The sequence below is a fragment of the Apis florea genome, unplaced genomic scaffold (genome assembly GCF_048593485.1).
Source record: "Apis florea isolate Af1SG1 unplaced genomic scaffold, ASM4859348v1 contig_2508_pilon, whole genome shotgun sequence".
Classification (NCBI taxonomy): Eukaryota; Metazoa; Arthropoda; class Insecta; order Hymenoptera; family Apidae; genus Apis; species Apis florea.
In genome coordinates, this window is record NW_028256599.1 from 253,893 (window position 1) to 269,497 (window position 15,605).

General features: G+C 34.8%; 1 protein-coding gene across 1 annotated transcript in view; it reads left to right on the top strand.

Annotated features, from left to right (window-relative positions):
- Positions 1-11,688: 11,688 nt before the first annotated feature.
- The window catches only part of LOC100865516 (uncharacterized), a gene marked incomplete at its 3' end in the record, with an annotated part of 114,193 nt that continues 110,276 nt past the window's right edge, over positions 11,689-15,605 (top strand). Inside the window, exon 1 of the mRNA XM_012491873.3 lies at positions 11,689-11,937. The remainder of the gene's footprint in view (positions 11,938-15,605) is intronic.

A 15,605-nucleotide genomic window follows, 5' to 3' on the forward strand; every position in this document is an offset into this window, starting at 1 on the left:
CAGCTTCGCGTTTTCAGCATCGTACGTTGGCGGAGCGGAAAAGAGGTAGGAAGCCGCCAGAGCCAGAGAGCCTTTTTATTGAAGGTGATAAACATTTTTATGGACCCCTCGCGAATTACTACTTTTTACAGCCACCGTTGCTCGATCTGTGCCGCGAGCATCCCTCGTCCACGATATCTTTGACCTTCTTGCATTATTCTTCCACTTCTCCACTTTTATTTTTCTCTTTTTTTCTCACGTAACTTTTTTTTCTTTTTCAGGAACGGATCGTTGCTGCCTGGAAAGGGGATAAATTAGAAGGAAAGAGTTCGTTGAACGGGACGTTGAATGGAATTGTTCCGCGATGGATGGATATTGTTCGGAAGTCGTTCGAGATTCCGTATAGTCGTTCGTGTATATGCAAATCGTGAGGAGGAAAGATTCAACTGGGGATAGTTTCGGCGTGCCCCGATCAACGATAATTGTTACGTACGATTATGCTAATTTTATTACGCTCTGAGGGAAACTTGCTCTTTTTCCAGATCCTCCTCCCCCCCTCATCTTCGTTACGATAGCTTCGAAATCCGGAAGTTAGATCATTTGCCAGCCCAATTGCTCGCTGCATTGGCTTCTCTCTTTTTATTTGGGTATAATTAAAACCAGTGAGGAGAGTTGGAAAAGGTATAAATTTCTTCAAATTTGAACGAATCGTTTTAATAGGCTAATAAAATTTCATTCTTCGATTGTTACAGACCTATTACGTCTGATTTTAATTGCCTTTCACCATTGTTTTTTTTAGGTGTAGCGAATTACAAAATTGTCGTAAAGATATACGTTTAAGGAAGAAAGTGGTTCGGTATATTTCTACTTTTATCTTAACGAAGGATATTTCGTTGTTATTATAATTTCCAACGTGGCCACTTGGCCAAGAAATATCAGGGAAGTTGGTTTATAATGTTTAAAAATTCTAAATGTTCGTTGCATGATATTGGAGTATTTACAGGGTTAGGAAATGCATATATGGTAAAGGTAGCGAGATCAGGGATGAAGGATGATGCAAACCCAGGACTACAATCTAACACCCAACAGCTCTTATCTAGTATCTGAAACGTCTATTGCTAGAGAGGCTGCTCGACGAAGCGAAATATTCGTCTTGTATGAGGGGTCCATCCAAATTGCGATTCGATCGATTCGATACAGGACGTGCTCTCCGATGGTGAAATTTCGATTGGTTGGATAGATACAGAATAAATTCGATATTCTCCACTTGCTTTATTTAAGAAAAAAATAAAAGGTAATGGAAATTTCTTATCTTTTTTTTTCTATTATTATATATTGAAAATTATTTTTAATAAATATCTATGCAAATAGAATTGTCTTCAAGATGCAAGAGTAAAATTATTATATTCCATCTAGAATAGAAATTTTGTGTAATTACATATCGATATTTGTGTATTTATTCGTAATTTAATGAATACTTTTTAGGATTCACCGAAACGAGCAACAAGCTGAATCGATAATTGTTAATGGTACAAAGGTAATTTCATATACATGCAACGTCTACGTGTTGGCAATTAATAACTACATCCACATCCACCTAAATTCGCTGCTTTCGACTGTTCTCGTATCGTTGCGAATAGATTACGAATTATCGATTTGAGCAAAGAGTTTATAAATACTTTTATTCCTGTCTTACAAACCTCTGTGTAATAATATAAAAAAATTCTGAAGATAGATATTTTAAGAATTTTAAAGTAACTACAAGTCGACCAACAACTTAACAACAAACAAGTGTCGAAAGCATCGATGTTCACAACGAGCGATATATCCGGATATCTTAGATGATATATCCGAGAGACGTAGAAGGTGGATGAAATCACGTAGCATCCGCAATGGCGGTAGTTGTAGACTTGAGTTTTGAGACGTGGGTAGTTGGTATCTTTACCATGGTGCTGGGACCGTAAAGGTTATCGCCATTACGACACACGATCTCCTCCGTGTCTCACGTTTCCACTCGAGGACTGCAGGGAATTAGTCGTCGGATTCCTGGGAATGCGGATGCAAGCCTCTATCTTCGAAGCGCGCAAATACAAGACGGGATCTCGTCTTCGAGAGGACGCTGGTTGGTTGGTTGGTGCACGTGTTACCTCGGTGTATAGAATATTTACCTCGGCTAAGTTTCCCACCAAACTTGGAGCAAACTTTCGATTGACCGGCGGAACTTTGCTCGCCGATGAGAGTGTTGCGCTAAACGGAGCACTTAATTAGGGCCATCGAGGGAGAGAGTGTCTCAAGTCGCGTACACGACTTTGTTATTGCGCCGAGATATCTTTGATAACTCGATGGTGAAATAAACGGAAACAATAGAAAGTGAAAATTTGGAAATTAAATTGAATAGAAACGAAATCGAAGAGTCTATCGTCGAGTCTAAATTTTTTTTTTTTTTTTTTTTAGAACTTTAGAAAGCCTGAAGTGAGATTGAAAGTGAGATTTAATGAGTGGAGAGTAATTGGGGATTTTTAAAAAAATTTTTTAAAAGTTTGGAATAGATCTTGAAATGTAAGAAAGAAAATAATTCTAATTTCTTTAAAACATTTTCAGAAGCTGAAAATACGATATTATCGAAGAATAGTGATTTTGGAATTTTATTTCGGCAATGCGGATAACGAAATGCGTGCGTGCTCGAGGTTGCGCGATAATTGCAGAGAAATATGCAGATTTATCATAATCTATGAGAGCTATGCGTTGTTTGCTGTTAGAGCAAAGGTAAATGCAAATAACAGCTGAGCGGATTGTACCTGTTGGTAAGCAGAAGCGTTCTGCAATATGGAATATCGAATGCAGTGACTTGGCTGTTCTGGACAGACAGACACCTAGGCACGAACCTACCGGATGCATCAAATGCACCAAATGCACCGTGATAACGTCACTCACAGGATGTAGGGTTGGTAATTCAGCCTTGCAAAGGCATGGAAGGGGTAATTCTGTCCCCTTTCGTGTCTGCCTCCGCGCCACAACGAGTAATTTTCGAAATTGCCCTTCCAACGTCAATTTTAGAACACGTTATCCGTGAATTCGAAGGAAATCGCCTTAAGAGAATTGCTTCGAATTTATTCAACCGAGAGACTCGAAAAACTGCTACAAAATAAATTTAAATACCGTCAAAAAATTCACTTAATTAACGTCATTTCCTTGGCTTCAAAATTTCAATTCGATTCAAGCATCTCTTCTCAATCAATCATTATTCAATCTATCGATTTGATCAAGATAAGATTTGAAAGCTAACAACGCGTCAACAAGAAAAATTGTTGCGATTCTTGTTTGTCCGATAAAAAGAATAAATTGTAAAAAAAAAAAAAAAGAAAGAAAGAAAGAAACGCAGTTTCCTCCAAAGCAAACAAACAAAAGGGAAAAAAGAAAAAGAATCTCTTTCCATTCTCTTCTTCCGAACAATTCCTTCTACGTACAACGTAACAACACCAGCCAATGGTGTACATTGTGGCGTCCGTTCGTAAAAATGTATTCTCTTCGTGCTTAAGAAATAAAGTTTCCGAGAATTCGCGTCATTGGGCCAGAATGGAACGCGGGGGTCATCAGTACACATTACAGGGGGAGCAGACATCGTGTAAACGAATTTCCGCGTCACGTGCAATTCCTTCGCTATATCCGCAGCTAACCCTCCCCCCTCTCCTCCCTCGCCCCCTTTTTGCCAAGCTTCTTTTCTTTTCCTGGCTCGAGCCATCCAGCTCTTCCATCCAGCCACGGCGAAATAAAATGGTGGAAAGGGAGCGGAAGGGGGTGAAAAGGGCGTGAACGCCTCCTTTCTCGTATTTTTCTCCTCTCATTCTTATTTCTTATTTCTTCCCTTCCCACCCCTTCGTCCCGTTTCTCGCTCTTTTTCGCGCGATGAAACGCGAGAGAAGAGGGGCGAGTTTATTTTTACCCGACACCCCGAACTAATTTGATCTCACGTTCGGGGACACTCTTTGAATAAAAGTTACCTGTTTCAGGCCGTCTCCACGCTTCCCTCCGCGAAATTCCACGGCTATAAATGCGCCACGGCACAACACCGGCGTCACCCACAGCTGCACAACTCCCCCTCTCGATTGCTGACCTTTGATCTTTTCCACCGATAGATTTTGTTCTGGCTTCGGTTCAAAAAAGAAACGGAGGGCATAAATCGAGCGGATCGTTTTATGTGCTTGGATACGATTTATGCCACCGGTTCGAAAACCGGTACGAAAAAATTAAAACCCGCGTAATGCTCCCCGGAACGGATGACGTGATCGCGAGGAAAGATCATTTCTCAAAGGATAGGAGAAGAAAAGCGTAATTATTCATTTCTAATTTAATCGCTTTTCCAGATAGATTCTTTTAATAATTCAATATTTGAACTGATTAAGATAGAATACAATTTTATTCGTTTTTCGACAGCTTTCAATCAGAAATTTCCATTTCAAACTTTCCAATCTACAAAATTCCAATTTGTGTCACAACGAATTTGCAACATACTTTAGAAAGAAAAAAAAAAGTACGAAAGAACGCGTATAATCGAATAAATGCTCGCCGTGTTCCACGTTTCGTTAATTAAATAACGAACGTATAAATATTTCCCGGCACGTTTCACCGATGCAGCGAGAGTTCCACCGTGAAAGTCGTAAAAGCTTCTCTTCGAGCTGGAAACAGCGTATTTTGCATCTTGAATCGCCACGTACACCCTATCGTTCGCTTTAAGTTGAAAGGACTCGTTCCACCGCGGATTACTTTCCCGACGCACAGCCAATTTCATCGAATCGATACTACTCATCGTGTTCATCCAACTCGAGCATCGCGACAGACTGCATTTACGGTGTTTACACCTGATGATTCTTCTTTCCTCCTCTCTCTCTCTCTCTTCCCCTTCGAAATGGAATCACTTTGTAAAGGCGCGTCAGTCTGCTTTCCAAGTCTCTCCCCTCCTCAATTAGACGGACGTAAACCGCATACAGAGCGCGGTACGTGTATTTGGTTTTACGGTTGATACAGCAACGTAGTCCGCGAGTAATTAGCCGGTTCGTTCGTTGGACACGCTTTTGTCCTTTGCTAAAAAGCATCCGCGACGAACGTGCAATTTTATCCTTCCTTATCGCACTATCACCGTAGATCCTCGACGAGTTACAGGCGGCACGCAAAAGTACTCCCAGAGCGTGGCAACATCGGTGGAATTACAATGATGGGGGTAAATAAACATTTTTTATATCGCGCTCGTGGATGTTGCGCGTTTGAAGTGAGCTCTTGTTTGAGTGGAATGGAGCGTTGGTGATTATTATTAAATGGAATTAAAAGTAATTGGAAATTTTTTTTGGAATTTGTTATTTTTGAATTTCTTATTTTAAAGTGGAACGATTTGGTACGACGATGCTGCTTGTAAGACAGATCAATCAAGAGTTACTTGGGAATTTCTATATTTACTTCAAATCTAGATGATTCGGGTAACAAAATTTGCTGAAATTCTTTTCAATGTCTGGATCCAACAATACAGAAGCGTTCTGTAGGAAAATAGCTAGCTGGAAACATTTCTAGCGTTTGCGTTAATTTTCAGAAGTAATGGTGTTTCATGGAAGAGTTAGAAGTGAATAGATTCGTAGAGAGTGGCTTTTGGTCGAATTTGCATATGTTTATTCGCGTATTTCATCCTGTTAACGTTCAGAGAAGGGAAGTATCTGTGCTGTCTCGTAAAGCAAAATCGTTGCAAACTCGTAAAGAAACGCGAAGGTTGTATTGGTATCAAGTTTTAGGGAGAAATTTAATAGGATGGGACGAAGGAATAAGAAAACAGGTTGATACAGGAGTATGATAGGAAATTCGAGGAAGCTGATAACAGTTGCTGGAAAGAAAATTGTGGAGCTGAGAATTCCCTAGACCCGATACGACTGTACTGGAATTTAAGATAAGAGGGAAGATCGTCGATGGAATACAGGAAAAATGTATTTTTAAAATAAGAACCAGATATTTTATTTTATACGTGTTTGTCGAAAACAAAATAAGAAAGTTCAACTCGAGACACATTTTTACGTAAGTTTTCTACTACGATCCAACTTTACATATTGCACATGTTGCACAACTTGGAAGATACGTCTTCGAGATCCAAATTTTATAAGACATATCGTTCTATCTCCACTGCTTTATTGCAAATTAATCAATTGTCGAGAATTTTAAATTTTAAATAATACAACATCGAATTGTGTATAATGCAATCAACAGTTACTTTCTAACTAAATTTATAACAAATTCTTCTTCTTCGATATAACAATTGGATGTAAACATTTTAAAGAAATCGTACGAAAAAATTTCTCTCGATCCCAGGTTTACGATTAATCTTTGACTAACGTTAGTTCCAGATCCTTGGCAATCTCGTTTCTAATGGAAATATCGCCGGATGATGATCAAGTCTTCACTTTCTTCCGATTCGTATCGTTCACGGTTCGCCAGCTCCATACTTGTTGGATATTATTACGCGAAGAATGGCGGAGGGTATAGAAAGGGCGAGCTTTGCGAACGAGGTTTCCGAAGCTCTCCCCAGTAAACTCAGGGCTTTCCTTTCGACGAGCTTTCAGCATTGTGCCGGCTAGCACGCGGAGGTTAGCCTGCGCGCGTAAATACCATGATTGATGGGCTAGAAACAGCTCTCGAGTCTCCTCTATCCTCACCCTCTTCTCTCTCTCTCCGTGTTGCTTCCCTTCATTCGCCTCGCACTTCGACCTATTTGGTATGAAGAGCGAAGTTTACAAGGAACACACAATGGAACCTGATTTTCCGCGCCCACACTTTCGTCTTCGGTCACTTAACACATCATTTGCCATCATCGGCCATTGTTCGACTGTTCGACACCATCTTACGGCTGTTTATCGAGAAGGGTATCCTTTCTCCGTTCGAATCTGTTGCGAATGAGAGACGCGAATGAAATCTCGGGAAGAAGTCCATTAAACGAGATTATATCGGATGAAAAACGTACCTTATCTCGTGATTCATCGTTCAGCTCGAGAGAGAGAGAGAGATTCTTTCCCCTCAAAATTCACCACGTCGTCGAATTATTTGCCGGATGTTGGTGAATTTGACGCGCTCTTTCTCAGTATCGATCCAAAGTGTTTGTAATCGAGACTCCGATATTTATTTCCGATTGGAGCAGGCTGAGGTTAAATATGGGAAGAATATATGTTTAAGCGATGGAATTTTTGGCTCATAATGCGGAGGATACTCGAACAGGATTGATTCGAGCAGATTTTAGTATCGCGGAGGAACGTTGCTGTGAACAATGAATTATCGATTCCTCCTAATAGCGTAAATCTATCAAATTCCTTTGAACGTTAAAGCAGTTCTTCGACGTTATATAATTTTCAGGTTATTTGATTTTCAATGATATTGAAACGGTGGATCGGTTAACAAGGATTGAGTGAAACCGTGATTCATTTCCTAGAAATGAAGGTCCAAAACTAACAGATTAACGTTAAAATTTTAATTGTAGCGAAAATTTCGTTAAACCTTCACGAAAATACGAGACTTGTTGACAATAACAATGTCGAAATTTTGTTCAGAAGTTTCGAAAGCAATCATATTTTCGCAGACAGAATATTCGAGATTTGTTTAAATTCAATTAAAAATAAGATTATGAATATTTTGATAAAGCAAAAATTTAATTTCAACTTACCGTTCATTTTGTCGTCTTTGTCTCGATATATTTTTTTTATCATCATGCTTTAGATATTTTTAATCGAGATTCTTTACTGCTTTCAAATTTTTGAACAATAATATACATTTTTCAACATTTTTATTGTTCTACGACATTAAATATTTAAATCGTAAATTGAAAATTTGAGAGACAAACACTTAGGTAAATTGCAGATGACCGTAAATCGTTATGCCACGCATCGAATTAGGGTAAACCGAAATCAAACCGAATCAAAGCCAAATCAAATCGTTAAAGAGCATTCGTAACAATGTGTACAGTTAATGAGCCAATGCAATGACGCTTCGCACATCGAGCAAGTATTTCTTCTTATCTATTTGTGTCACTTCGTTAAAATCCTCAATAATAAAAATTTATCGTTTAAACGATTTCTAATCAAACGTATCAAGATTAACAAAACAGTTTATTTTGTTGTATTTTGCAATATAAAATGATTAATTAAACTTAATTAAATGCTCGCCCTTAATTCTCATTAACTTGATCTTATTTAGCAGGCAATTTAGCCAACAGATCTGGCGGGAGACGCGCTGTGAGAGAGATCTGTTATCGGACAGGAGAGTTTAGCGGTTTCCTTGATCCCAGCGTGGATGTCTCTGACACGTATATCTTCACCGTGCACATCCGTATCTGTCCTAACCTTCGACCCTGACGTGTGATCCCCGGGTTAGATCGTGTCCCTCCTTTGGAAATCTCTTTCCATTCTGATTAAACGATTCAACTCGTTTCCTTTGTTTTCCAAGTCCTCGATAATTTTTTAGCTCTCGTCGATATGTTACATCCATTTTAATCCGTTCATCCGCTTTTTCCAAAAGTGAAAAAAATTAAAATCCTCGATCTTCGTTTCAAAATTTATATTTTCTTCTTTCTAATAAAATCAAATCACGATCCGTGTGAAATCTTGTGAACGAGACACTTTTATATTTCACACGTGCTACGCGTATATTCGTTCCATTTAGATTATTGATTTCGAAAATAGGTTCAAATTTTTCCTCGCCTGTTTCCATTTGTATTTATTTGCAGTTCTCCGTTACATCTATAAATCACAAACAGCTTTTATCACGTTTCGTAATGAGTCTTTACACGAGATCGAGGACGACGATAATACACGGATCTCTATTGCTTCCTCAGGATTGATCGATCGTTCTTCGAACAGAGAGAACCAGTTCCACCATCTGTCCGAGTATTTCTCGAGCCAGTGTTAGTTCTCATAGTCTCGCTCCTACGTGGATCGTTTCCTTGAATTTCATCTGTTATGCCTGGAATATTGAATTGGATTATTAAAAGTATTCGAAGCATTATAAAATTCGGTAGGAGTGAAACGTCCCTTGTTTTTTGGATAAAATTTTTATCAGAAATATACGTCGTTTCTCGTATATTTCTCTCAAATAATTAATCTTCGTCTCTACTTTTTGATGATAAATTTAAGAATCGAACATTCTACTAATTCTTTCGTTAACGCTCTGGTAAATAGAACGCTCTGTTTGAAAACTTTATGAGGAAGCAAATTTTTTTCGAAGACTTATCCGAGGAGTTTTCCATCCACCGGGTGCAGATTATAAATTATGATCGAATCATGTTTATTTTATCGTCCGGCACGATTAATTATTTCCTGACGATTAATTACTCTCAACATTTCTCGGCAATTAATTATCATTAGACATCCCCGTTTACCCCGTTTGTAATATTATGGAGCCTGAAACTTGCAATTTTTTTTTACCTTCGCTTATATATGTTTCACACATTGATTAAGTGCGTTCGGTTCATTTCAACAAATATCCTCGCGATAAATTCATCGTTACGAAAAATAAAATACTTTTCCGGAATATCAACGATTTTGCAACGATTTTCCACGTGCAGCTTTGACCCAGTTTTAAAAATTCGGCGCAATGCAATTTCATGGAATATCTGCAACGAGATAGAACGGAATAAAATGAATTATTTTTATCAATCGAAAGTGGAAGTATCGATCGTGCTCGATGATTAAATTGATTAATTTTCCAAGAGATTGCAGCAGCCCGCCATTATTCGAATTTGCAACGACGTTCGTTTACGATATAGGTATGAAAATGAAAGTGTCATACGGAAGGTAATATCGCTACGATGGTACAGCATTAATCGGTTAGAATTTCTGCGAGGCTCGTGCAGCAATGTATTAACAATTTAACGAGCCGACACCTGCGATAGCTATTATAACACAATTATATACAACGCTTCGCGTTGAGGTGTGTATTGCGAATTCGTGCGCCAGACTGTATACGTACGATAGAATGCAAAGTGAATTGCTTGAGCTCATAGGTCTCGACATAAATTTTCTCGTTATTCCCTTTCTTGGCAAAGATTATCGAATATCTATATGCATAGATAGATTGTAATGGTGCGTATATAATAATTCATTGGGATTTGCCATGAATACTCATGTTATGAGTATATAAAATTTGATGTTGGGTATCGATTTTTTTTTAGAGTACGTTATACTTTTATTGTTTTCGTGATAAAAGGAAGATATTTCTCGATGAAATTTTCAGGCTATATATACCCGATAATGACGTTTGTCAGGAATATAAATTATAGATGAAAAATTCGGGAGCGGGTATCGCGTTAAAATATCTGCCTCCACGTTGCGAATCTTCCTAGTTCGATGTGAATGTTGGATAATTAAATTTTTACTGCACGTAGCGTGTTATAGGTATGCAGAAAAAAAGAACGAAGGAAATTTAAATTAAGTTTGTTGAATATTGCAGTATATTGCTCTTATAATTTATAATATATATATAATAATTGTTATATTGCGATGTCATAGACTTCCAAGACTTGTTTTAATTATTAAATAATTCATAATTTAGTGCTTTAAATATATTTTGGTATAATCATTTTAACCATTTTAATGGTTTAATCAGTTTAACATTAACTTTAGATTATTCAGGTATATATTAATTAAATGTAAAACAATATGAGAGTGCTTTCAAATTGCATAATAGTTAGGAAATTGTAAGTAATTATTTTATCATAAAAGTTCAATTATTTCGAAATTAAAGTTTTTATTGCAAAAACAAGAAAACTTTGTTATAAATATTATTTAATTTACTACTTTTTAAAAATTCTTTTCTCATTATTCTTATGATATATTAAATAATATTCTTTGATATATTAAAATTTATTAAATTCTTGGAAGTTCATGTCATAGTATATTAAACACAATATATTTACAGGTTGTTAATAAACGTTTTAAATGCTTCATATTCCGCGGTTTAATTCGCGGTAGTTATTAGAGTGGCATTACTGCTCTCTATCGGTGGCGCGCGAAAATAATATGAAATGACATTACATCTTTCGACGCCATTACGCTTCGCGCCAGATGCAATCGACGAACAGTGTACCAAGCTCTGTGATTTTTTGTGTTATATAAGTGATTCGTGTAATTTCCATGGTCAAATGTTCTTAAAAGTGTTCACACAAGATCCAGTCATCGAAATATTCAAGGTATTTAATAATTCTCATCCTTTATATATCACTAGAAGTAAATATTCGTTACGTGTATAACGACGCTATGTTCAAAATGCTTTCCATATATATGCGACTTCATTTTTTCTATAAAATTATGTTAAACGCTTTAATTTTTATTCAATTTTTATTAAAATAACTCGTTATTGTCAAATATTTCAATTCTATAATCTTAATCAGAAATATCGTAAAATTTCGTAAACACATCGAAACGTTCGAAATAATCGAAACGATCGAAATATTCGATGTATAATTATGAAACGCAATTCACGTGTTATTTAATTTTTTAAACAATTACGAATAATCATAGAAGGTAATTAGTCGTAAATATCGCGTATTTGAAAAAACATTCTGATTTTATAAGCGTTTATTGCGCGAAAACTAGTTGCAAAAACTTCGTGTAAGTTCGTTTGTCTTTGCGGCGTTCGGATATGTTCGGTGGCACGCACGCTTTAGATGGTGGCGCGCGCGTTACGAAGGGCAGTTCGCCTCCGGCCGTCGTGGAATACAGACGTTTGACGTGTTTTTCGAATAACGCGAGCTTTATTACAGCTGTGTGTTATATTTTCGTGAAATTTTAGTGTATAAATGTGTTATCGATTATCATTTTTTTTTACAGTATCATTTATACGCTGTTCAACGTGACAATTCGTGACGAATAGTGATCGAATGGTGAAGACATCAGTATGGTCGACGTGTGTTTGGATTTTTACGAATCGTTTGGAGTATAGGTATGTACCACAAATAATTAAATATTTTTAATTAGTTAAAAGAGCGAAATTATAATATAATATCGTTAAATGGTAGACTTTATTAATAATATAGATAGAATTTAGAATTATCTATTCATTGTTTATATCATTGATAGTGCATGTATTTCATTAAAGAGGTTATAGTAATTAGATTTCAAAGTTAGATATTAAATAAGATTTTTTTATATTGGTTTGAATAACTTGTGAAATATGCATCGATAGTAAAGTTTATTACATTTGTTTGAATTAATGAATTCAATATTTTTTTTCTATCAAAATTAGAACCATAATTTTTATTATTATGGTTTTAAATTTCATAGAAACAAATATTGAATTTTTTCTTTGCATCGAAATTTTTATATTATGCGTAAATGTAACGCGAGCGTTGATTTGAATTAAATTATTTATTTAATAATGATGAAACGTAATATTCTTCTTCGTGTATACCGTTCTCACGGTTACGGCAAAAACTGCTGTAGATAAACATTCTAATTCTTGGAACTCGATTGGAATTTTGTTTATTACTCACGTCGCAATACATGTATATTTTTCGTTTCTAAAGAAAGTTATATCTTTCCTTTATATTTTCACTTTTTCGAGAATATTATTTAATTTTCACAATTTAGATTTACAATCTAAAAAATTAATTTTATAGAAAAGGAAATATTAATTAATTCACGATTATTTGTTTCTCGATATGCTCCCTTTTTCAAAAAGGAAGTGAAATTAAATTACATAAATTAAAACTTAGAAAATTAATAATCTTTGTATAAAATCTTTTCTATAAAATTAATCGTTCACGAAATTTGACGGATACTTAATTATCCTATGATTAATAGAACTTACAGAATGATCAAATTATTCACCTATAATTAATAATTCCGTTAACGTATCTATATCTTCATTCATCTTAAACCAATTCATATTTAATTCTCTGTAATATTATTAATTAACAGCAAGAAATTAGATGTATTTTCATGAACACGATCGCCAATTTGTTAAATTATTTTAAAATTTTATCGAAAATTAATTATCGGATAACAAGGGACTTCCGATTTCGTGAATTCTGAGGTAACGTTTTAGATAAATCGTAAAAATTCGCGGTAGGTGAACTATTATCTCTGTCTAGATGATTCACAGAGCGGAGAAATAAACGGCTCGATATTCCCTTGTGTATTCGCGAGTCGGGATACGCCACATTTTCCCCACAAATTGTTTACGTCTTTTATTTCCGGAAAGTGAGCCACGCTGTTCGCCATGATCCTGTCAGCATGCTCGTAGAGAATTGATAAATGATAGCGTTAGAATAATTGATAACGTGATAACGTGAAAATCGTACGGGGAAATTTTAATTGAATAATTTTGAATTTTAATTCCAATTAGTTCGATACATGAGATGTTTCGAAATTATATTGAGAAATTTTTGATCAATGAAACGCGGATAAAGGCGAACGAGATAATACATTATTTTGGCAAGCATTAATTAATTATGTTTACTTTAGATATTTTAGGAGTTCTAATAATTAGAGAAAGTAGAAAATATTTTTTCAAAGGATTTCTTTTGAAAAAATATTTTTATGTATTATTATTCGTTTTGATTATTCTTCAAATTTACTTTCATTTGTGTATTCATTATAATATTCATTATAATATTTTATGTAAAATTTAAAAGCATCTATGATTTTTTTTTTTAATGTTAATGAACGTTTCGATTGTCGTCGGTTGCAAAAAAATACCTAGAATATTGTGACTTGAAAAAGCTTTTGAAAACTGGGTTGCGTTTAAACCTCTTTTAGAATTCAGCGAGTCGTCAGGACAAAGCTATTCGTTTCCACCGCGTTATTTATTATAGCTTTTCCAAAAAAATAAAAAAAAAACAGTTCGAGGCTTAAAAATTGTATTTACGATGAAAAATATATTTACAGTTCGTTTTAAATGAATTTAAAAAAAAAAAAAATTATCTCTGTTTTTATTCATAGGATTTTTCCAAAAATTTTATTCTTTTGGATCCAGGGAATCATAAATTTTCATTGTACTAAAAATCTCATCTCTTTTTAACAATTAAATGTATAAAACATAATAAATATTTTTTTCAGACGTAAATTTTCAAAAATATATTCAACAAATTTTGACAAATTCCAATCAGTCAGAGAACATTTATAATTTCTCTTAGATTAGAAATTTCGTTTACAAGTATTTAATTATAATTATAAAAATAGATTCAAGATTAAAATGAAAAAGAGTTAAATTATTTCGACAAATTTTTATATTCGCAAAATTTTTTCATTCCATTAATATTGATGAACATGAGATTCGGCAATAAACATTAACTTTTCATTATCCATAAAAAATTTTATTCGTTTCCCTCGAATTCGTTCAATTAACGAATGTTTTTAATCGTAACAAATCGAACGCAAATTTACCACGATGAGATCGACAATTTTAACAGAAATAATCATAAGGAGGTACGCATTAATTTATTTAAACGGGTATCTACGAAAGTCGAGGAATTTGAAAGAAAAGGGGAAACGAATAGAAGAATGCTGGTCGTTTATTCGAAATTGTTCCATGGATTTCCCGCCGCGTAGCTTAACTATCAGGAGGAGACGTGCAACCGACTCCCTTGGGAAATTACGAATTACATGTTTTTCAATTAAATATACCGAGACTTGTCCACTGGGAAATACAGAGGCTGTACGCCGAGGGGGGTGACGAAAAATCAGCCGCGAGATTCATGTTTACACGTTGATCGCGAATTTCGTGGAAATTTTATTAAATTTTATTAAATTCGATATCGAAAGGGAAACCAGTTTATTTTTAATTATGTACATTGAATTTAAATTACATTTTATTAATTTCGATTTTTTGAGAATAAAAATAATTAGTCTTGCGAAGTAATGGAAATTACATGGGCGTTGATCGAATTACAGTTTATTTCTAGGATTCTTAAAAACGTTATATACTTTCGATAGATTTTTATAGGATATTGGAAATATTTTCTTTGGTTGTTTTGGACGATTGCGATTAATTATGTTTTAAAATAAAATGGATAAAATAAAATTATTTGTATTTGGAGTGTTTTTTTTTTATATTTATGTGATTCAGAAATTAATTATATTAAGTAAAATTATCGAAAATATTCTTTCGTTGATTGTTTCGGCATCTAGTAATTAATTTATATAATTTATAATACATTGGTATTAGAATAGGAAGAGTATTATTGGAATTAGCAATAATTATACGTTTTTACGATATTTTCGTAACAATGGAAATTGACAAGGGAACTGCATAGAAAAGTAATTGATTCTCTTTTTCTTTTTTTCCTTCACGAAGATTAATCTTACATTGTAAAACGGATTACATCCATCGTAATAAATTATTTTTAATGATAAAACGATACAAATGATTTCACGATGGGTATTACACCATGATTGATCACCGACTCTTATTGAATTTGTCCAAGGATAAATTGCCATTCCATTACTCACGAGAGTTACAGTTGTATCGAAATCGGATAAAAATATTGCATAATTTTTTAAGAAACGATGGAAAATCCGTTTTAATTCGATATAAGAAAAAAACGATTTTATTGTAGAAACATTCAGATAAAAATACAACAGTCCTCGACTTCCATGAAAAATCAGAAT